This window comes from Erpetoichthys calabaricus, chromosome 17 (genome assembly GCF_900747795.2).
Source record: "Erpetoichthys calabaricus chromosome 17, fErpCal1.3, whole genome shotgun sequence".
In the NCBI taxonomy this organism is placed as follows: domain Eukaryota; kingdom Metazoa; phylum Chordata; class Cladistia; order Polypteriformes; family Polypteridae; genus Erpetoichthys; species Erpetoichthys calabaricus.
Window position 1 is genome coordinate 78,599,998 of NC_041410.2, and position 25,525 is coordinate 78,625,522.

Below are 25,525 nucleotides of genomic sequence, written 5' to 3' on the forward strand. Positions count from 1 at the left end.
TCCTTTCTCCAAACATAACACTTCATTTAAAACCAAAAAGTTCTATTTTGGTCTCATCCGTCCACAAAACATTCTTCCAATAGCCTTCTGGTTTGTCCACGTGATCTTTAGCAAACTGCAGACGAGCAGCAATGTTTGTTTTGGAGAGCAGTGGCTTTCTCCTTGCAACCCTGCCATGCACACCATTGTTGTTCAGTGTTCTCCTGATGGTGGACTCATGAACGTGAACATTAGCCAATGTGAGAGAGGCCTTCAGTTGCTTAGAAGTTACCCTGGGGTCCTTTGTGACCTCGCCGACTATTACACGCCTTGCTCTTAGAGTGATCTTTGTTGGTCGAACACTCCTGAGGAGGGTAACAATGGTCTTGAATTTCTTCCGTTTGTACACAGTCTGTCTGACTGTGGATTGGTGGAGTCCAAACTCTTTAGAGATGGTTTTGTAACCTTTTCCAGCCTGATGAGCATCAACAACTCTTTTTCTGAGGTCCTCAGAAATCTCCTTTGTTCGTGCCATGATACACTTCCACAAACGTGTTGTGAAGAGCAGACTTTGATAGATCTCGTATCTTTAAATAACACAGGGTGCCCACTCACACCTGATTGTCATCCCATTGATTGAAAACACCTGACTCTAATTTCACCTTCAAACTAACTGCTAATCCTAGAGGTTCACATACTTTTGCCACTCACATATATGTAATATTCAATCATTTTCCTCAATAAATAAATGGCCAAGTATAATATTTGTGTCTCATTTGTTTAACTGGTTTCTCTTTATCTACTTTTAGGAGTGAAAATCTGAATTCTAAAGGGTTCACAAACTTTCAACCACAACTGTATTTTCTGTCCCTTACACTACCGATTAGTCCCAGTTTATGATCAGCCTTGCAGTTGGTAAGGCATGAAGGGCAGACAGTTTTCAAACTGTGTTCTGTATCGTATTGTATTGACCAAATTGAATGTGCCATACATATAGAATGTGCTGGATGTAATAAATAAAACGTATGTAAGTTTTCCATAGAGAAATAGCGCAACCTTTAAATATAGAAAGTAACTGAAGTTTAACAAGAAAAAGTTAAGATTGTAGCAGAAACATTTTTTTCTTTTTGTCTTTTATCCTGTGGGTCTAATAACATTTTTTCTCTATTTTTGGGTGAACTGTTTTGCTTTGAACTTTCACTAAACCACTTTTAAACAAACTTTATTGAACTGAGAAATTTCTTTTGTTTTGTGTCTGACTCATACTGTATCCTACCTTGCCAACTCAGTAGCCGCTCAATTTTGGGAATCTGGAAAAGACACAGCTACAATAGTCTTCAGTTTAAATGATTTTAATAAAACTGACTTAAGGTGTATTTCTTAATGAATAATGGTCCAAGATTATTAAAAAATGACAATTTGCAGAAATACTTTTTGTAGTATATGTTTGATTTATGCTGTTAGCCTGTAGGATTAAACCTGCACTCTACAGTTTTCAGTCCCAGTCTCTGTCTGCTAGGTGACATTGGTTTTAGTTAAGGGCTATATAGTTAAGACCTGTTCAGTTGTAACATTTATTTTAGTACTGGAATGGCCCTAGTGCGTGCTTGGTGTGTTTGTGTGTGTCCTTCGGTACGCCCTGTGTTGGCTGGGATTGGCTCCAGCAGACCCCCGTGACCCTGTGTTCAGATTCAGCGGGTTGGAAAATGGATGGATGGATGGATGTTTTTATGAGTGTTTTAATTAAACTGCCATATGTTACTTGGTTAGTAGCTGGTGTATGAAATTCAGTCATTGTTTAAATATTTGACTTTTTAAAAGTCACCAAGATATCAGGTTTACCTACATGACTCATTAGTTTTTTTCCCCAGATGCTTATGACTCTTTGTGTGAATATTTTGTCTTGTATGCAGTTTCCTGCAATCTCTACTGGTGTCCTGTAGTATACGATAAACTTTTTAACTTAAAGAAATCTGGTGAAAGTTCTTATTACTATTGCCTTTTACAATTTTGAAGACAATGATAAGGTTCCCACATGGCCCCCTCTGCTCAAGAATAAACAGGTTTAATTCCGTTAGTCTCTCTTTCTGTAGGACATATCCTTTTGCCTGGGGATGCCCTTGAATGTCGTTCATGGCACAGCCTTTAGAGCTGTTCTGTCTTTTTTGTAGTTCGGTGACCAAAATTCTACACAATATTCCAGGTGCAGTCTCACTAGCACATTATAGATTCTGAGAATAACACCCTTTAATGTATTTTCAGCAGTTTTTGCAATATAACCTAACCTTTTAGTTGCTTTTTAACAGCTTCTACGCATTACCGCAATGATGAGAAGGTTGATTCGGTTTAAACAGTTTTTCATAGTATGCTTTATGTAGGTCACAGTCATCCATCATGTATATATAATCAGTTTTTCTTTTGCCTACATCAAGTAATTTGTACTCATGTACATTTTTAGTCAGCACAAAGCAAGCAGATAGTATTACAAAATACAAGGCAAAAATGCACAAATTGGTAAATTTTATACTACAGATACAGGGAAATATCCAGTCCTGCAGCTGATGTTTATCCAAAAGGAAGTGGATGCATGGAGGCAACCATCTCTGATTGGAGATGGCAGACCATCACAAGGCACCCAAATGTACATACTGTAATCAAACCAGACTGAAACAGAAAAAGGTCTCCAGTCTAATGGGATGTCCCATTTAATGTCCCGGGGTAGTTAAACAAAAAGAAGTTTAAAGAAATGGACATTTTTTGACAGTCTCGCACTGTCTTGCAAGAGTTTAATAAGCTTTTTAGGACAGACTTTCCTTCATGGAAGCAGGCACAACAGTGAATGCCTACTACTGATTGTGGGTATAATTGGGGACTGGACTGGAAAAGACTGATGTTACTGGTCATCTTGGTTCTCCACCTCCATTCCAGAGATGGAAATGGAGAAACAGTTAGTGACTATGTATACCGCTTACTCTTTTCACCTGTGTTTCTCTTTATCATTGCCTGTGAGGCACTTCCCAAGGCCATGTGGCATGGTAGGTACTGCCACACTGAGCAATTTAAAATTGCCAATTAACCCAAAAGTATCCCAAATAATCCACATAAACCCCATGTAGATACCGGAGGATATACAAACTTTATTCACACAGTAGCTGAGGAAGAATGTAAATTTAAAACTCCAGAGGTAACCACTGTGCCATCCTAGTTGTACTGTTCAGTCAATAAAGAGTTTCCCTTCAAAGCAGAAATGTGCCTGTATTTAAGAGATTTGTGGCAACTGCAAGTTTTAGCCACTGTGGCACTCCTAGGTATACTGTAGATTGATTGTCCCTGATATGTGAATTTACACTGCTTGGGTTTGTTAAATCAGCAGCTCTTTATGTATCTTTCCTGACTCTCCCTATACTTTGTAAACAGTCAGCATTTTTTAAGTATCAGGTTAATCATTTCTTTTTATTTGTACATTTTCTGCTACTGTGAGCATCATATCTTTTCTTATCTAGTGTCCAGAATAGCTGAATGGGTTATGCTTTTGAATGACCAATATTTTCGTATTAATCATATTTGCAGTATAAGAGCAGAGCAGTATAAATACAATCAATTTGTCTATTAAATGAAAATCTGGCGACTGTGCGTTTTTAGATAGATAAACTGGGCAAAGCATGAAGATGAGGCACTAACCATTTTCAGTATATTTATGCCATAAAAATATATTTCTGCGCCACGTCGTATCCCATTTTAACTATATTTGTTTACCATCGCTTGTGTATACTCTAATCCATGGCCTCACTATCATTAGTGTCTAGGGTGGGAGACGCTAAATATAGAAGCAGATGTGGAGGTTATTGACTTGGTGTATAAAAAAATAATATGATCACCATGGGCTGTCTTATTTATCTTACATGTGGGCATAGAAAATTGTTTCACTGGATTTTTTTTGTTCAGTATCTAAAAGTACTGCAAATACTTATCACAAATCAATAACAAAATAAACATTTTAATATTATATCAGTGCAGCATTAATTAGTGAACATCAAAATTACAACAAAAGTTGCTTTTGTAACAGCACACATTTCAAATTGGGTTTGTCTAAAAATTACTTTGTCTGATTTGTGACATTTGCAAGATTTGATGCTTGCATCCATATGCAGAAAAGACATTAGCTTTTTTTAATAACAAAAGAGTAACGGTTAATGGACAAATTTCAAATGTCACAAACATCTAATGCTTTAATTTATGACGTCTCCTCCCGTTTTTTTACATTGGTTCCAAATTTAATGTTATCTTTTGAAATTAAAATTGTCAACTTATTTTGGAGTTGTGCCCTTGTTTTGTTGTTTACAAAGTGTCTCACATACAGTAGGTAATCGTACTTTGTTATTGCTTATGCCTTTATACTAATCCAGAGTTATCCACTGAACCGGTCTGACTGTAACTCCCCTTCACTCCAGTATCATTAATTATGTTGTTAATTAGGTCAGAGATTTTGACAGCTCCCCTCTCCTTTACTGAGTTTGCAGGCCTTTTTGATATATTTAGGCCTTTTTTTTTTTTTAAAGGTTTTTTCACTGAATGTTAACAGGTAGGTTCCTGCCTCATGAATTGTGTACCCGTTGTACACAGCCTGCGCTTACAACTAAAGGCAAAATCAAACCTGTATGATTTTATCATAGTGAATCTCAGTCTAAGTAGTCTCAGTTGCTGGCTATGCCACATTCGGTGATTGGTAGTGTGCCACCGATTATGTAAATGAAGGCTACAACTGAAGATTGCTGGAAACATTGTGTAATGTGACATAGGTTGAAATTGACAAGGTCCAGCAATGAGATCAGCAACTGTGGGTGGCAAATCTGACATGCTCCACAACTAGAAGTTGCGTAATATGATGTCAGCTTTACTTGAAACCTGGTTAAAGGTTTATTAGGTAAGTTTTATTTTAGAATTAACATTCTCACACCTGCTTATTTAAATTTGCAATATAATTTTAAAAATCAGTTGTAAAATTTGTTATTGTGTAACTAGGTAAATATATATGCAGTCATGATTAAACCAGTAGACAATATATGAATTTCCACAGTCAAGATATTATGGTAAGTTAAAAGGCATTAAATAAAGAATACATTTAGTTTGCTTTTAAGGCAGCTCATACTCACATATCAAACAGCTCAAGAAAGCCCATTCATAATGGTTTAGGATGTCACAGGGAGATCTCTGATGATGAAGCATTTATTTCGGTGGAGAAGGAATCAATATTCTAGGCACTGTGATGACCATCCATGAATGTTTTTGAAATTCCACGGAGTAGTATAGGCTATTTTATACTCTTGTGACGGTCCTTTGGTACCAGTCATTTACAAAAACACTGATTACTCTCTCATCATTGGTCATGAGCAGATAGATGCCATTAGCCTCCTCTGCAATATTAGTCCGCATTAAAGCAATTATGCCTTAATGGGAAAATATCAATTTTCACTGCTAAATGCTTAAATATATAAATACTTAAATATAAAAATAAATATTTTGAGTAATAGATGTGTAATTAGGCAACTGCTAGGCTAAAATTAATTAAATTACATATAGGCCTGATTAATAACTTACATTTTATACTTTTTTTCAGATTGATGAAAGCTTCAGCAGATTAGATATTCATGTCATTGGTTTTCTTCCAGCATGATAGGCTTTTATCTGTATGAAAAGGTTTCCTTGTGCACAAAGTGTCCAATGTATCTATGTGTTTTCAAATCTTGTATTTAAGTAATGCAATATGAATGTGTCCCTGCGGTGGGCTGGCACCCTGCCCGGGGTTTGTTCCTGCCTTGCGCCCTGTTTTGGCTGGGATTGGCTCCTGCAGACCCACGTTACCCTGTGTTAGGATATAGCGAGTTGGATAATGGATGGATGGAATATGAATGTGTAGGGGTTTTAAGAATATTATCAAAAGGAAGAAACACATTCAACTATCAATGAAAAGCACAGATAGTAAAATGAAACCCTTTATCTACACTAAGGGTGTGTTGGACATCAGACCATATATTTGATAGTAATTACAAACACAAGTAGAACTAGAAACTGGAAGCAGTATAATGAAATGTTTCCAAAAATATATATGTACATACTGTATATGCAGAATACATGTACTGTATATGCTGTACATATATATACTGTAATTACATGTATGATGTATGTTGTGTATATATACTGTATAGTAGCTGCAACATTAAAACCACCTGCATAATATCACCTTGTGCCACCAAAACAGCTCTGACCCTTTGAATCATGGACTCTAACAGAGACCTGTGAATGTGTCTTGTGGTATCTGGCACTGAGATGTTAGATAGATAGATAGATACTTTATTAATCCCAAGGGGAAATTCACATACTCCAGCAGCAGCATACTGATACAAAAAACAATATTAAATTAAAGAGTGATAACAATGCAGGTATACAGACACACAATAACTTTGTATAATGTTAACGTTTACCCCCCTAGGTGGAATTGAACAGTCGCATAGTGTGGGGGAGGAACGATCTCCTCAGTCTGTCAGTGGAGCAGGACATTGACAGCAGTCTGTCGCTGAAGCTGCTCCTCTGTCTGGAGATGATCCTGTTCAGTGGATGCAGTGGATTCTCCATAATTGACAGGAGCCTGCTCAGTGCCCGTCACTCTGCCACGGATGTCAAACTGTCCAGCTCCATGCCAACAATAGAGCCTGCCTTCCTCACCAGTTTGTCCAGGCGTGAGGTGTCCCTCTTCTTTATGCTGCTTCCCCAGCACACCACTGCGTAGAAGAGGGCGCTCGCCACAACTGTCTGATAGAACATCTGCAGCATCTTATTGCAGATGTTGAAGGACGCCAGCCTTCTAAGGAAGTATAGTTGGCTCTGTCCTTTCTTACACAGAGCATCAGTATTGGCAGTCCAGTCCAATTTATCATCCAGCTGCACTCCCAGGTATTTATAGGTTTGCACCCTCTGCACACAGTCACCTCTGATGATCACAGGGTCCATGAGGGGCCCGGTCCTCCTAAAATCCACCACCACCAGCTCCTTGGTTTTGCTGGTGTTCAGTTGTAGGTGGTTTGAGTCGCACCATTTAACAAAGTCCTTGATTAAGTTCCTATACTCCTCTTCCTGCCCATTCCTGATGCAGCCCTCGATAGCAGCGAACTTTTGCATGTGGCAGGACTCTTGAGTTGTATTGGAAGTCCGATGTACATAGGCTGAACAGGACTGGAGAAAGTACAGTCCCCTGTGGCGCTCCTGTGTTGCTGCCACAATGTCAGACGTGCAGTTCCCTAAGGAGCATAGGTTGGATGGTGTTGAAGGTGCTAGAGAAGTCTAGAAACATAATTCTTACAGCACCACTGCCTCTGTCCAAGTGGGAGAAGGATCTGTGTAGCATGTAGATGATGGCATCCTCCGCTCCCTCCTTCTCCTGGTATGCGAACTGCAGAGGGTCAAGGGCATGGCAGACCTGTGGCCTTAGGTGGTGAAGCAGCAGCCACTCCATGGTCTTCATCACATGTGACGTCAGAGTGACAGGCCAGAAGTCGTTCAGCTCACTAGGACGTGATATCTTTGGGAGGGGGGTGATGCAAGATGTTTTCCAAAGCCACGGGACTCTCCCCTGTTCCAGGCTCAGGTTGAAGATGCGCTGTAAAGGACTCCCCAGCTCCAACGCACAGGCCTTCAGCAGTCGTGGCGATACTCCATCTGGATCCGCTGCTTTGCTGGCACAAAGTCTCCTCATCTCTCTGCTCACCTGCGCTGCTGTAATTGTGGGTTGGGGGAACCTCTCTCCTATGCTGGTATCCGCAGAAGGATGGTTGGAGGGTGCAGTACTCTGAGGTGAGAGTGGGTTAGGGTGGTCAAACCTGTTAAAAAAAGTTGTTCATCTGGTTTGCTCTCTCCACATCTCTCTCGATGGTGGCACCCCGCTTCGAGCTGCAGCCAGTGATGATCTTCATCCCATCCCACACTTCCTTCATGCTGTTGTTCTGCAACTTCTGCTCCAGCTTTCTTCTGTACTGCTCCTTCGCTGCCCTGAGCTGGACTCGGAGTTCCTTCTGCACGCGCTTGAGCTCATGCTGATCACTGCCTTTAAAAGCCCTTTTCTTCTGGTTCAAAAGGCCCTTGATGTCACTTGTAATCCATGGCTTGTTGTTAGCATAGCAGCGTACTGTTCTTACTGGAACTACAATGTCCATACAGAAGTTGATGTAATCGGTAGTGCAGTCAACAACCTCCTCAATGTTCTCACTATGTGACCCCTGCAGGATATTCCAGTCCGTAGTTCCAAAGCATTCTCTCAGAGCCTGCTCTGCCTCAGGGGACCACTTCCTGAATGAGCGTGTGGTTGTAGGTAGCTCTCTCACTCTTGGTTTGTAGTGAGGCTGAAGCAGAACCAGGTTATGATCTGCTTTCCCAAGCGCAGGCAACGGGGTGGTGCTGTATGCATCTTTAACGTTTGCATACAGTAGGGCAATAGTCCTATTTCCCCGGGTGTTACAATCCACATACTGGGAGAAGGCAGGTAATGTTTTGTCCAGCGTCACATGGTTAAAGTCCAAGGGTTTAAAGGGATGTAAACAGTAACAACAATGACATTTCCAAACTCTCTGGGCAAGTAATAGGGATGCAAACTTACGGCCAACAGTTCGATGTCCCTGCAGCAAGAGGAGATTTTGACGTTAACATGTCCAGAGTTGCACCATCTCGTATTGACATAGAGTGCGAGTCCACCTCCTTTGTGCTTCCTGCATGTACCTGCGTCTCTGTCCGCTCTAACTGTGCTAAACCCGGGTAGCTCCACGTTAGCATCTGGGATGTTAGTTATTAGCCACATTTCAGTAAAACACAACAAACTGCATTCTCTGTAGGTCCTGACATTTTTCACCAGCGCAGCCAGTTTATCGATCTTATTTGGTAGCGAGTTCACATTTCCCAGGATCACAGAAGGCACCGAAGGTTTGTATCACCACTTTCTTTCAAGACGCTTGGCTTTTATCTTAGCACCGGCTCTGCTGCCACGATACGGCCTTCTTACCTCGTCAGGTAAATAGGGGACTACACCGGCTCGGGCATTTGTTCTCAGTGCTTGAAGTTGACTACTTGAATAGACAAGTCTCGGCTTGTAAAAATCCATTTCCAAGTAGTAAAGAGTAGTAAAAAAGTGTAAAAAGTGTCCAGGGAACTAGTCCACATAAAAGAAAGTGGTAGGAGTTGACAGTGAAATAGAGAAAAATACAGAAAAAAGGTAAAAAGATAAAGTCATTCACGGAGCTGCTGGAAAGGCTGCCACTCGCTGCAGCGCCTGAGGCTTGCAGCGGATTCTTTAAGATCTGAAAGTTGCAAGGTAGGGTTTCCATACATGCTTTTTCAAATTGAGATCTGGGAAATTTGGAGACCAATGTAAACACCTTAAACCAGGGTTGTCAAACTCCAGTCCTGGAGGGTCGCAGTGGGTGCAGGTTTTCATTCTAACCATTTCATTAATTAGTGATCAGTTTATGCTGCTAAATAACTTTTGCCTTTGTTTTAATTGACGTGACTCAGACCCCTTTGTTGTTTCTTTTTCCTTAATTAGCAGCCAAACAATAATGACACACGAAACAAGCCGCCACATGACCAGCTAACCTGTGCCCATCACACAATACAAGAAAATAAAGAAAGGTGAAAATCTCAGTAAAACAGAAAATCAACAGTTTTGGAAATGTCTGCTATGGCAGAATGAAAGCAGCAACAAGTCATGGAATTAAATGACAGGTTTAATTAACAGCAAGAATCAGTATCTCATTAAGAAACTGGTTAGAGTTTGAATCCCCAGTTTAATTGGTCATCTGTTAGCTCGTTTCACGTCTCATTTCTGTTTGGCTGTCATTTAATGAAGACAAGAATCAATTCAGAGGGACTGGATCTTTAAAAACAGGGCTAAAGAAAAGAAGTTAATTAGCAGCGAAAACTGGTCACTTATTACGAAAAGGGCTACAATGAAAACCTGCAGCAACTGCGGCCCTCCAGGCCTGGAGTTTGACACCCCTGCCTTAAACGTTTTCAGTCAGTCATTGTCCAACCCACTATATCCTAACACTGGGTCACGTAGGTCTGGTGGATCCAATCCCAGCCAGCACAGGGCGCAAGGTAGGAACAAACCCCGGGTAGGGTGCCAGCCCACCGCAGGACACAAACACACACACACACACACCCAAACACCAAGCACACACTAGGGACAATTTAGGATCGCCAATGCACCTAACCTGCATGTCTTTGGACTGTGGGAAGAAACCAGAGCACCCAGAGGAAACCCATGCAGGAAGGACCCAGGAAGGGAACCCAGGTCTCCTTACTGCGAGGCAGCAGTGCTACCACTGCGCCACTGTGACACCCCTTTAAACACTTTATGTTCCACTTCTGAGTGAACTATAACAGAAGCCAGCGACCACCACTCAGCAACCAGAGTTGGGTGGAGGAGGACAAGGTTGCTTGGGAGGAGTGGTGGTGTCAAGGAGAAGAAAGTGCTTTTGCTTTACTGGTGTGCTTAGTGCTTGGGACTGTGTAGTGTCTGTGGGTACGGGGAAGGTGTAGCCCACAGATGAAGAAAAATAAAAGTTTGGACACGGGAGGCACGTGTAAAATAAACAATCTGTGTCGGGTCAGGTGCTATATAGCGTCTTCTTACAATAGTCAATAATGGATACAAATCCATACGTCCAAAAGTATCGCACTTTACACAAAATTTATCTGCAAAACACGGACAAAGAAATGTTCTTAGATTTCTAAAAGAATCCGAAAGATCACAGTCGCATTTATAATAAACCAACATGTGACGAATTGTCAGTGAAAATAATTTGTAAATTATTGACATATTAATGTTGAATATTGTGCATCGGTTATGATTATTAAGTACATTCATAAAGGGCATGATAGAGTACGAGTAACTTTATCAAAAGAACAGTCTGAGGACGAAGTACAAGCATATTTAGATGCTCGGTATGTCAGTGCAATGGAAAGCGGGTGGCATTTAATGGAATTGCCAATGCACGGTCAAAGTCATTCTGTTGAATTATTACCGATTCATTTACCAGGTTAGAATTTGATTCAATTTAAATAGGGTGAAGAAGCAGAAGCACTAAAGGTAGCGAAAAATAGAAAAACACAGTTATTGGCTTATTTTGAACTTAATAAAACAGATGTAAATGCAAAAGCATATACGTATGCGGAAATTCCTCAACATTACACATGGAAGAAATATAAAAGAGTATGGCATCCAAGAAAAATTAATTGCAAAAGTGTTTCTCGATTAAATATTGTATCACAAAAAAGATATTGAGCAGTTTCATTTAAAATTGTTATGTGAATCAAAAGGATCAACGTCGTATAAAGATGTTCTAACTATACATGGAACTATGTACGGTACCTTTCAAGAAACGGCACGAGCAGCTGGATTATGTAAATCGGATGACTATATGTTTGAAATGATGTCTGATGCCACTACTGTAATGATGCCTGACAAATTAAGACACTTCTCCGTGTACTTAAATATGACGGGTGAAGTTGATGCTGTACAATTATGGGAAGTGTTCAAAGGACCATTATCCAAAAAGTCGAATGAACAAACGGCTCTTTCGATCATCAAAGAATTGTTAGAAGCAGAAGATTTAACGATGCAGCAATTTGGACTTCCACAAGAAATTAATGAATCAGAGGTAAAGAAAGAGATTACAGCACCATCATTGACACCGTTAAGTATTCCACATACCATATTACTGTTGAATGAAGGATGTATCTTGATGTTATTGCGTAATTTATGTATGAGTGATGGGCTATGCAATGGGACAATATTAGTTGTATTGAAAATTGGTAGAACAATTCTAACATGTAAAATTTTAACAGGCGACAAGAAAGGTAATGTAGTATGTATTCCGCGAATAACATTAGACACAAAAGGAGATCTTGCTATGCCATTCGTATTAAAACGTTTACAGTTTCCTATGAGAATAGCTTTTGCAATGACAATTAACAAATCACAAGGACAAACATTTGAAAAAGTCGGTTTATTTATAAGAGAGAAAGAAACGATATTCACTCACGGGCAGTTATATGTTGCATTATCATGTTGTAAGACCAAACAAGGAATCAAAATTCAATGTGATCTTGAAGAAAAGTTAATTCCAAATATTGTTTTTACTGCAGTTTTAAAGTAAAAGTGAACACAATTCATATGTAACAATTTCCATGAAAAACACAATCTCTTTAAATTGTATTTCTGGTTAATCAAACATGGGGGTTTGTAAGCAAAGTGAGCAGGGGGCGGAGCATTCTAGTTTAACAAAATAAAATATATATAAAAAAAAATTCTGTATTAGTGTCATATAATTGAAAATTTGAGGAAAATGCTGCATCTTTTGAATTTATGGATATAGAGGAGCCTCATTGTTTACCTTTTATTGTCATTTTCGGTAGGTTTAAATTGCTTGGGTAACTTTGAGATGATTAATTTTAACTCTAGATTAACAAACCTAGGCTGTGTTCATTTTAAAGTGTAACAGATTGATGCATCACCACGGATCATCTTAAAAGGGTTAACCCACCAATCGTAGTTTTACAAAATAGGGTGTCCAAAACTAAATTTGTGCACAAATGTTTTGTTATAGACATACAATTCAAATATACAAATTATATCTGGATATACTGTATGATATGTGCACTGTGCATTTGTAGCAAACAAAGGCTTTGTGAAGTGTGCAAGACCATACAAAGTCCAAATAACATAAATAACTTTGCTGTATGCTAACATTTATATAGCTTTATTTAGACCATCACAAAAATCATTTTCAATTTGATTTTTCTTGAAATGTTCATAGTATTGAAAGACTGACTCCATAATAAATGTTTAATTTATTTAGTTATGTGAGGCAATAAAGGCAGCATTAATGTTTGTCTGCATTAATTGCCTGAGAAGAAAATTGACAGAAATGTTATACTTTTAGAGGATTTTTACAGTTGATTTCCAAAATTTAATCTGCCACCTGTCACTTAGGCACATTTCCAACTAGTGTGTTGAAAATCCCCCTTGGAGTAGTTTTAGTGGCAGACAGACAGAGGGAGCTGAGCTTTATCAGACTAGATCTTTTATTGTACTCAGAATCCTGGATCTCAATAAAATAAAGTGGACAGCTATACATTGAAGTGTTCACATATTTTACAGCACAGTCTAATGACAGATATTTAACCTGGATTGAATTGGAAGATCATCTCCACACTGCATGTGATATTTTTTTTTGTGGCCAGTCAAGCATTACTGTTTAAAGCTATGGTTTAGGGCAGTGGTTCTGAAATTTTGACCAGGTGTAACACTGGTACTGTAGGTTTTTTTTTAACTGTCTGTGTTTTTAACTTTTAATTAGCTAGCCATATGTCTTCTCATTTTGTTCATTTTTTTAAGTTAGTGTTAGATCTTTATTTGACTCTCAATATGGAGTTTAAGGACACTGCATTTCTTTTTCTGTGGGTTGTTTCAACAAATGTTCAGTTATTTGTAAGATATGAATCTGGCAAAAATGAAAACAAAGCCTAACTTCTTAAAGCACCATGCATTATTCTACTTACCTAGTCACTGTGTGTCATACTTGACAATGCTAAAGATCAGATTAATCCTTTGAGATCTCAGAAAGCACTTATTGTTCACTTGCCATTAAATATGTTTATGTTATTTTTGATTGAATGACTGACAGTCTGAACTAAGCCTGCTAAAGGAGCCTTTTCTGTTTTCACACTGTTAGATGTTAATTGTTGTACAATTTCAGACTTCATTGCCATTTTGAAATACAGTAAATTCACCATTACAAGGAAAGATTGTAGCATGAACTTTTAAAGTCTGACACTGTTTACACAAAAATTAGCTTGAATATTTTCAGTAGTTTTACTTAAAACAATTACTGCATATTTTCATTTTATTTTTCTTTGTGGAATACTGTATAAGTTTAGAGGAACATTTAGCTGTGATATATACTGTTTAAAACAGCTTCCAACAAGTTGCATCTGCTCTGGTACACTTGTGTAGGCGCGGAGGAATATTATTGGGAACGAGTTCCAGACGTGTTTGAGCACCATTCAAACACAAGAGCTGTTGTAATGGTGTAGGATGCTGCTTGGAAAAGTGTCAGCCAATGACTTGTTTTTCATTTGTGAATACTTAAATTCTGCTGGGTGCATACTTATTACTCAAAAAGTATTTGCAATCAAAGAGTAATTATTACATGAAAACTGAGTTCTCTGTCTGGCCTTTTCAATTTAATCCATCTTATCTGCCCACCCATATACGCATATCATTATAAAATCTCATAAACTATATATAGTCTTTAGAAATCTGTTATATTCTTGTTTGAGTCATGGGGTAGCAGTAGGAGGAACCATCCCTGTGTGTGGGCAACTAGTGCATCTATGAGCACTGGACATTTATAATAAAAAATACTGTATGCTTGTTTTCACTCTTTACAGTTTACATTTGAATGTCACAGTTTATTAATTGTCAATTTTATATTGTTTCGTGTTATGAGTGACATTTGTTATAGGCTGGTGTCATTTTCAAGGTTTGTTTGTGCCTTCATTCTGATGCTGCTGCAGCACACTCCTGTTTTCTTTGACCCCTATAATGGTAGATGTGGAAGTCAATGTCAAGCTCAATATGTGATAGATACAGTGCATCCGGAAAGTATTCACAGCGCATCACTTTTTCCACATTTTGTTATGTTACAGCCTTATTCCAAAATGGATTAAATTCATTTTTTTCCTCAGAATTCTACACACAACACCCCATAATGACAACATGAAAAAAATTTACTTTAGGTTTTTGCAAATTTATTAAAAATAAAAAAACTGAGAAATCACATGTAGGCCTACATAAGTATTCACAGCCTTTGCTCAATACTTTGTCGATGCACCTTTGGCAGCAATTACAGCCTCGAGTCTTGTTGAATATGATGCCACAAGCTTGGAAGAGTCCTGGTGGTTTCGAACTTCTTCCACTTACGGATGATGGAGGCCACTGTGCTCATTGGGACCTTCAAAGCAGCAGACATTTTTCTGTAACCTTCCCCAGATTTGTACCTCGAGACAATCCTGTCTCTGAGGTCTACAGACAATTCCTTTGACTTCATGCTTGGTTTGTGCTCTGACATGAACTGTCAACTGTGGGACCTTATATAGACAGGTGTGTGCCTTTCCAAATCATGTCCAGTCAACTGAATTTACCACAGGTGGACTCCAATTAATCTGCAGAAACATCTCAAGGATGATCAGGGGAAACAGGATGCACCTGAGCTCAATTTTGAGCTTCATGGCAAAGGCTGTGAATACTTATGTACATGTGCTTTCTCAATTTTTTTATTTTTAATAAATTTGCAAAAATCTCAAGTAAATTTTTTTCACGTTGTCATTATGGGGTGGTGTGTGTAGAATTCTGAGGGAAAAAAATGAATTTAATCCATTTTGGAATAAGGCTGTAACATAACAAAATGTGGAAAAAGTGATGCGCTGTGAATACTTTCCGGATGCACTGTAAGTTCAGATTTTTTTACTTAATTAAGGTTAAGGTTGGGACATCCTTGCATTAGAACAAATCTTGGTATTCCTTTCTAAAGAACTCTCCCTCTCTCACTCCATTTATCCATTCACCTATGACTAAAAATGTGTTTATTTATGTTCATATACTAATTGAGGTACTTTTTATCTACACATAGTAAATAAAATTGATACATGCTTAGCCAGGAACTTAATGATATTAAACCCAAGGCTATTGCTACTTGCAATGAATGGGTGAGTTGTTCTCCAGCATTAAGGAGATGAAAATGACTTGTGTTCTCTGTGGTACTACACTGGGACCTGCTGTTTCTTACAATGTCATGTTTAAGACTACAATATTGTAACTGTGCTAAAAGTCTTAAAGTACATGGAGATCTCAGGGCACCTGCTCAATTTACTGCATTATGGAGTAGCCTTGTGTCACTGCTGGGTATCTGAGTCAAAGTTTAATGGTGTTCATTTTGTGTGAGGCAAAGACCTGGATATTTCCTTTGCAACACTTTTTTTTTGCCTGTGGGTTGCTTTTTGCAATGTTACTGACATTCCATGTACTTCTTTGCTTTTCAAATTTCTGCAGAGTGATATGTAATCAGTGTGAGATCTATTACAGATCAGTTTATTCAGAGAAACATTTATTCAAGAGAGGATTTAAAATCAAACTGCTGTAGTATTTTTATCTCTAAGCTGAAAATTGTCAAAGTCAACATAATGTAAAAACTGGATTTAAACCAGAATAATAAGCAATAATGATGCAAGATAATCTCTGTCTAGAGTGTGATTGGACGAGGAAAGCATGTTACTTGCTTGCTAATTTTTAATTTAAATAAATAACTATTTAGGAATCTGGAAAAAAGGAGTTTAGTATAATATTTATATTGGTAGAATATGGAATAAAAAGAAAAAAGGAGCACTCGTGATCGTGACAGAGTACCTATAGTATATAGTAGGCACCTTGTATAATTTATGTGCTGGAAGCAATCTACAGGGATTTGGTTGTTTACTGATATGAATGAGTTATACATTTCCTGCAGATGTTTTATCCACACATTCATATTATGAACATCTAGTGTCATATCATCCCAAAAGTGCTCTATTCAGTTGAGATCTGGGGACAGTGCCGGCTATCGGAGTAACCAGAAGTGATTGTCCTATTTGGTAAATCAGCATTATTTGATGCTGTGTGTAGTGGTACTTTATCTTGCTAGAAGTATTCATTTCAAAAAAGGTAGACTGACACGGTAAGCAGTGCTTGGTCAGCAAGAACAGCTAGGTATGCAGTGACATTCAAATAACAGTAACTTGTTTGTAAAAGGCCTAATGTGTGCCACGAAAACAGACGTCACACCATCACCCACCATACCAGTCTATAGCTTTGACACATGACATGATTGATATTAATTTTTAAATCACCTGTAGATTGCAGTAGATATTGAGATTTGTAAGACCACTAGCTCACAATCCTGCAGCTGGAAGATCTGCAGGACTACTAACAGTGACCTCACCTCTCCCTCATGTTTGGGTGCCCCATAAAGGTGGTCTTTATTGAGAACAAAGTGCAGCCCTAGTGGCATTGGATGGTATGTAAGTTGGCCATTTACCAGTACTACTGCATTTCTGGCAAACTTAAGGGAATCATCATTCCACTGTTCTCTTTTAAAGGAGGCCGGTGTTTGCCTGAATTGAAAAAGTAATAAGGAAAGAGGACCAACCTCAATAGTCCTGGCCTGCAACACCGACGTCACAGCTTTGACTAAGGAATGTCATCCTGAAGCACAGGAGTGCCTACCACATCATACTAGGTGGCCACGTGACTTCTCGAAGTGTCCAACTTTGAACACTGTGTGGAGACAGCGCAAGGTAGATTTTCTGCATCCATAAAAAGGCTCATCACAATATCACCAAGTAGGGTGGATTTGGGAGGACTGTGACTTGGATTGCTTGTATGGTTCTTCCGTAATTGATGAAACATGAGGCCAACCTGACCATCAAGTTTCACAGTGAATAGGTCAGACTGGTCTTCCCAGCGAGCCACTATGGTTGGAAGCACAAAACTGCAAGCAACTATAGAAATGTTGCTGCCAGAAGCAATCAATGCAGTAACCCAATGCCTATTTACTAATACCACTCCTGTACAGGGATAAGACAAGGGGATAGCAACTACACAGTACCTTCCTCCCTTCACCCAGGTGCAATCAATCAGCTCATCGTGGTGAGAGCAGTTAGGGATGGTATACCCAGCCTCCCCACCCCTGAAACAGCCCTGGGAGGATATGATTTTCTTCTTCACTTTCAAACATGGACTCCGTGACAGCGGAGGGGCTCACGATGGGCGACACGTCCCATCCAGGTTTGCCGAGTGGACTGTTCCGCATGCTTGCTTTGTGAGGCCACCCAATGCCGCTCAAGAGTGCCAGTTAAGGCTTCCATATTTTTTAAATTGTTCCCACTGGACCAGAATGGCAAGACATTTAGGGAGGGCATTCAATAGGATGTCACAAGCCACTGGTTGTACGAATTTCTTCAGAGTCTTTAATATCCGGCCTTAACCATCTGCCCACTTTGCCCCAGATGGCAAAGGCTTGAGAGTGTGACAGCCACTCTGGGTCGAATTTCCACTCTTGACAAAGCCTTGCCTGCTGGTCTGGAGAGGTACCATACCTCGGCTTTCAAAGGGTCATAATTAGAGGCGGCCTACTCATTGAGGTTGTAGTAAGTCCGCTGAGCCTTGCCCTTCAAAAATGTAGCTAGTATGTTAGCCCACTCCGCTCACTCCCAATGGTGTCAGATGGTGGTACGCTCAAAAATAAGGAAATAAGATTCAGTGTCATCCTGTAATAGCATTAATACCCAGGACAGATCCTGAGATTGATCCTGTTAGAGAGCAACACATAACAGATTACCAGCCTCACTTTCGGCGAGTTGTGTTCTCTGCTCCCCAAGCTAGACTCGCAAGGACTGGATGTCAGCTGCCATATTAGTGGTGATGGTGGAAAGGTTCTGCTGTCCAGTCATTCTTCAGTATAATCTTGCCGACTACGTCACTGTGAAATAAGCACAAAACAAAGATAAAGGTTTGGGTTTAGCAACCCCATATACTTGAAAATCATTGGCAAAAGAAACAGTCTTTACAGATATGAGTTCAAAATGGAATTGAATACAATGAGCAAAGATGGCGTTTATGTGGTAAGAGGAAAGGAAGAGGTGGGCCCAGAGTGTCAGGAACTGGAAAGTGACATCACAGGAAACAAAAGTGATGTCAGAGGAGTTGAGTTCAGTCTCCAGATCTGCAGTTCAGATCTGCAGATGGAAAAAGAGAGAAAGGATTAGTGGGCAGCACCAACCCCTGGCCTGGCAGGTAATTACAATTACTCAAGCCCATAAGCTGTCTCCCATGTGCGCGTGTGTGACTACATACAGTATATAATACAGGTATTATTTTGCACCTAGATGGTTGGCTGCTTAGAGGAACAGGCTGTTTGTAGTAATGAGTAGACATACCTAATAGTGCCCACTTATATTACAATAAACCTTACATATATGGAGCCATACCAATATAAACTTGAACCACCCATAAAAATAATTCCTGATATTTGAGTGTCTGTTTTTTTTTATAGGTGGTTTTTATATTTTTCAATGCCTGTACATGTGACAGTAAACTTGGCCTTGACCTTATAACAGTGTCTTGTGTGGCTGTCGGGCAAATTCCACTTACTGTATGATGGAAGCATTGCAGCTGTGTGGGTGAATAAACTGTGCTATTGGGGAAAGTCACCTCTCTGCATCCTCCTTTGCAAGCGTGTATGCTGCAGCAGCAGCAGCACAATGGAGAAATGCTAATTGGGATTTTCAAACTTGGCAAAGAAAGCAACCTATGATAACCTTGTCACTTATTGTAAGTTACTCGTTATTTAATAATACTAATTATTATTAAGTGAAAGTATGAAACTTTAATTTACATTACATTTTGGATGAAAAATGTATGGTTTCCACCCTAAGAAAAAATAATGCATCACATGAAATATGTTTTGGCAGCTTATTTTTAACTCAGTTTTTCTTTAAATGATTACAGTAATTCACTCTCAAGAAATTTGCTCTTGAAAACATTTCATCTTTTGAGACCCTGTAATGGACAAAGAGAATTTAAAAAATGCATGGATTAGAGATTTTCATCCTGCATCAGAATGTTTTAGAAATATGACCATTTCCTTCTGTACCAGATGCATAGACTAATACTGTAACATATTATATTCAGGTTGTTCAAATCCTTCTCTCATTACCTGATGATTCAAAATGTATTGGGACATGTAATAAAAACATCTTAGAAGTATGACAACATTTTCCCATTGTTCCATCTGTTTAACTTATTAATTAATTTTTGCTGACCATTACGTACCCAAATTCATGAATGCACCTGTTTATATTTTTTGGTCTCGTTGTGTGGGGTAAGGATAAGCAAAACAGCTGTATGATTTTTTTACATATTGTGGCAAACGGCTGGGGGTGGCACCCAGCCGGGACGCCCAGGAAGACAGGAGGAGGGCTCATGCCTCCTCCAGACCACGAGTGGGCGACCGCCCTGGTTCCTTGAGGGGCCACAGGTGCAGGGCTTGGAAGCCCAACCCTGTAGGGGCCCGTGGTCTCCACCAGGGGGCGCCCCTATGCCTGAAGGACCTGGAACCCCAACACTTCCGCCACACTAGGAAGTGCTGGGGGGAAGAAGATTGGGAGCACCCGGAGGGCTTCCGGGAATACAGCTGGCACTTCCGCCACACAGGGGAGTGTCTAGGGAGTGTCGGGGATCACCTGGAGCCCATCCGGGCACTTATAAAAGGGGCAGCCTCCCTGCAAAGGAGGCTGGAGTCGGGTGGAAGAGGACGAGGTCTGAAAGTGAGAGATAGAAGAGAGAAGGAGGCGGCCTGAAGGCATTGTGGACTGTGAGACTATTGGGGTGATTGGTGCTGTGGCACTGGGTTGTGCATATTTGGACTTTGTGCATTGTGTGAATAAACGTGTGTTGGGACTTTAAAATGAAGTCTGTCTGTCTGTCTGTGTCCGGGCTATTTCCTACAATATAAAATAAATTTTGCAATATCTATAAATGTCATGAATGCTCCATTAGTTTCAAGAAGCTACTCTTACTAAATTTCGTGGTGCTAAAATAAATGATGCATTGTTTTTCTTTAAATATGTAATCAGAGGAGGCTCTACACCAAGAATAACACCAAGGAAACCAAAAGATAACTAAAATAGTGTCTTTATTAAACAATTAAAGCATAAAGAGAGATAACACAAAATGTAAATAAATTGAAAACAAAACTACCACCACTCTTACATCCTCTTCTATCAGGTGGGCAGGCTTGCCTACCTGCCTCTCACAGTACCACACAAACTCCCATTCTCACCTCATCTGTGTCTGTCTCTCTGTTGACTCTTGTCTTCTTCTTGACAGCTGAGCTTTTAGCACATATTCTTCTCCCAACACAGGCCAACACTCTCGCTTGCACTGGTACCCAGCAAACATATAAGATTTATTTCGAGTCTGTTTGGAGCTGAGCCATCCGGTAACATACAGATTCCTAAATAAAGATAATCTGTTTTTACAGCTGTGCTGTGTGAATGTCCTTAATATTTTTCTGAAGAATAGCACTAGTGTGCGTGTGTGTGTATGTGTGTGAGTGTGTAACATATTGATCTGGTTTCTAGAGAGTTTTGCTGACCATAGGGATTAAATTGAAGAATTAGACAGAAACATTTAGGAAGATATTGATTAATCCAGTGTTCTCTGAGTGAAACTGATCTGGACTCATCACACTATTTGCATTGTATACATTCTTTCTGGAGTGAATTTTAAATTAGGACTGTATCATGCAAATGATTGCAAAAGTTTCTGGGTTGCAATTACAGGTAAGTTAATTAACTTGGTCAGAGTTACATAGTAAAATATCAGAACTTTCAACCTTTGTAGTTTAATAGACAATAGTCATCCAGTTAGAACAAACTCCTTTAAAAATCAAACATATGAAGGTTCTTTTAATAACATCTCTTTCTTGTGGGGCCTCATTTTGAACAAAACGAGATACCAAATTTCTGTAGGCTTTAGATCTTGAAGTAACTAGAACAAATAGTTACATTATTCAGTCATTTAAAAAATCTGCTAGGAATATAACATTCCTCATATTACTAAACACATTTATATAAAATTAAAAAGTAGTGTTCGCAAAGTGTCCCTCAAGGGATTTCTTTGCAATTACTTATTACTAAAATGAGGAAGATTGTTTCTTTGTTTAATAGTAATGTACTGTGACCATTTTTGAATAACTAATGCTAATTGCCTGGGTTTTATATTATAATGCTAAGGTCTATTTTTGTTTGTGAGGGCAGTGAGAACTGGAAAACTAAACATTGTGTGTAAAAAATGTTCAAAATTCAACATCATTCACCATCTACCTTGATGATTATATCTCTAGAATTATTTTTGTTTTCATGGCCGTGTAGTTACTAATCTCCTAGGGATCTTGAGAAAGTTGCTCATGCTTTTGCTTGATTACTGTAACTCGTTGTATTCTGGGATCAATAAATCCCTGATACGCAGGTTGCAGTTGGTTCAGAATGCTGCTACTTGTTTTTTGGTTGAGGGGAAAAAAGTTTGCCTTTGTATCTCCAATTTTAGCCTTTTTAAACTGGATACCAGTTAGCTTTAGAATTGATTTTAAAATTTTGCTGCTGGTTTTTAAATCATTTCATGGTTATGCTCCTGCCCATTTATCTGATTTGTGTGTTATACACCAGCCATCCAGAGAGCTTAGATCTACCAGTTGTCTCTTGTGGTCCTCCATACTAAGTGCAAAACTAAGGGGGACAGGGCTTTTACAGCTGCTGCACCTCAGTTGTGGAATTCTTTACCTTAATATATTGAGCAGTCTCCTCAACTGAACTGTTCAAAATGAGATTGAAGACACATTTCTATTCTCTAGCTTTCCATGACCTTCAGTGATATTGATGGTTGCCTCCTCTTAGTTCATATGTTTAATTCAATGTACTGGTAGTTGTATTGTGTTTTATTGTATTTTATTCTATTTATTTTATGTTTATTGTATGTTTTAATGTAAAGCACTTTTGGCTACAGCATTTCTGACATTGTTGTAAATGTGCTGTATAAATAAATTGACATTGACATTGTTACTTGTTCACATTTTCCATATGAAAATTACTTGTTCTGATTTTCCTTCTGCTTCTCTTGGTGAAGATGGTGATGGTAACAAGCTAAACAAAGCTTACTAGACTTTCCTATCAATAATACCTGTATCAATTTGATTCTGAGGAATTCACATGCATTTCCAGTTACCTAGAAAGAGTATCCCTCTAAAATAAGTCAGCTTATAGCTCTTCTCCCATATGCCTACAACAACTCCTTCAGAAGGGCTTTCAATTGATGCCAAAATCACCTTAGGTGGTTTTCTTGCTCATTTCAGTCTGCAGCATCAGTGATTCTCTAATGAGTTCCTGCCCGATTATTGGGCTTCACATCCTGTCCTGGAGGTCCCAACAAACTGTTGCATAAACTTATTTTGGGCTTTTCATGTGTTTTTTTAATAACAACAACTATTGACTTTAGGTGGGGATAGCAATAAACATTTATGGGTAGTTCAGGAAGAACAGGAAAGACGCAATACAGCTTTGTCAGAGCTGATGCCTTCTTTAGGCATGTAGTTGAAGCAGAAACCTTGACAACCTTTAAGAAGAATCTGAATGAGATACTGGGACAGCTTATGTATTAGCTAAACAAATGGGCTTGATGAATTGAATGGTCTCCTCTTGTTTGTCAAATTTCTTATGTTTCTTAAAATGGATTTGACATCGTGGAAGTGGATGTTGTTCTTTCTCCACCAACACAGGGTGAAAAAAAATAGTAGTATTAGTAATGACATACACTTGCAGTGCTTCCCTCTAGATGCCATAGGTTAAGCCTTCCTTCAGAATCACAACGCTCTTGTACAAAGAACTGAGAAAGTCTCATGTCTCCTCAAATATTTGTTCCAAAACAAAGATTTGACACACTCTTTCTTACTCAGGACAGAACCTGTCTTGCTTTTTATTTCTTGTCATATTTTTGTCAGAGTGTCCTTCTGTGCCCTGGTGTATACTGTCACAGGAAAAGTGACATATTCTGTGGAATTCAGAAACTCAGACAAAATATTTAGGTGCCAACCTGGCCACCCTATTTACTTTGAATAATGGTTAAAACAAAATTACAATCGCACAATGTCACTGAATATAAAAGAATCATAATTCGGCTATTATAGTGTTCTGAACTTAAAGTTGTCAGGCTTGTCATCATATTTCGGCCTTTCAGGATGGTCATCTTCCAAATGAACCACCACCTCCTGGGAGAACACCCTGTTTTTATAGCTTCTGGACCAGAATGGGCATAGTTGGTTTCCCTCAGTGGGTGGCTTCTCCAACGTGTGGGTGGAAAAGCAGACAAGGTGGTTAACAATTGCAGTCCCCCTGGTGTCCTGAGGTGGTAGTGCTCATCTTTGATGAGCCCGGAATGTGACCCTCTGAAATGCATGCCTGACAGCTGTATATAAATATTTTATCATTTGACCCCTCTTTTACATAAAACATTCACAGTGGAACCTCGGGTCACGACTGTAATTCGTTCCAAAACTCTGGTCGCAACCCAATTTGGTCATGACCCGAAGTAATTTCCCCCATAGGATTGTATGTAAATACAATTAATCCGTTCCGGACCGTATGAGCTGTATGTAAATATATATTTTTTTAAAGATTTTTAAGCACAGAAATAGTTAATTATACCATAGAATGTACAGTGTAATAGTAAACTAAATGTTTACTTCTTCTGTAATGTTTACTTCTTTTGCTTGGGCTCTCTCGCTCGCGCTGTCGCTTGCTCACTCATGCTCTCTCTCTCTCGCACTCCCTCTCTCGCTCACTCATGCTCTCTCTCTCTTTCACTCACTCACTCGCACTCTCTCTCTCGCTCGCTGCACAGGAAATTCACAAGGAGAGACTGAAAACATGCGGAAATCATCGGCGCATACGAACCGGAACGGAAACTGGCTTGTTCGTCACCCAAGTTTGTGGTCATGAACAGATGCAAAAGTTTGCCGAACTTTTTGGTTGTAACCCGATTTGTACGTGGTCTGAGACGTTCATGACCTGAGGTTCCACTGTATTTGTATTTCATCCAGTTATATGTATAGACATAATGAAATGATGACATGTAGACTAAGGTTTACATACAAATGATCCGTTTTGTTCCGAATTCATGAGTGCATCTAGGGAAAAAAAAGAAGATGGATAAAAGATACTTTTTGGTTTAAGATGTCAGAATATCCATGCACAGAATAGGAAGCACACAGCTAATTATTCATAATCTACAATCTGGTCATATCTGAACAGCAGTGGGCAGTTCTAACCAGCAGATGCCAATAGGATTTTTGAATAGCCAATAGGACTTTTCATCTTGACTGTGTGGTTCAAGAGCTAGAGTTGGAAAGTAAATTACATTCACAGTGTGTGAACCTGAGCAAGTGTTCAAGTTGTATTAAATTAAAGTTTTTTTTTTGGTAAAAACTGATTTTAGGAATAGATTTAGTACTGTTAGTTAACAGTCACCTACAATGCAGTAGAGTTCTGATTTCTAAAAAAATCTTCTTTGACAAGTTCTGTATTGTTGACATCAAAGGTATTTTTTCACAACTGAGGCATGTACAAGTCATTTGATCCAGAAACTTGCATTGGTAGATAAATTTATATTTACGAATTGAAAAACCTCAATAATCCAGAGCAGCTTACAGATGTGGGCAATGAAAGACCAGAAGAAGTATGAAATAAAATGTGAATGTGATTTACTTTCCTTGGGTTTGCGAAAGGCGCTCAATAAATGTAACCTATTATTATTATTATTACTTTCCAACTCTTTAGCTCTTAAGACAGA

The 25,525-nt window shown here is 39.0% G+C and overlaps 1 protein-coding gene across 2 annotated transcripts in view; it reads left to right on the forward strand.

Annotated features, from left to right (window-relative positions):
• Nucleotides 1-25,525, forward strand: part of znf574 (zinc finger protein 574) — a 42,126-nt gene that overhangs the window by 6,586 nt on the left and 10,015 nt on the right. The gene's annotated exons all lie outside the window — the stretch shown is intronic.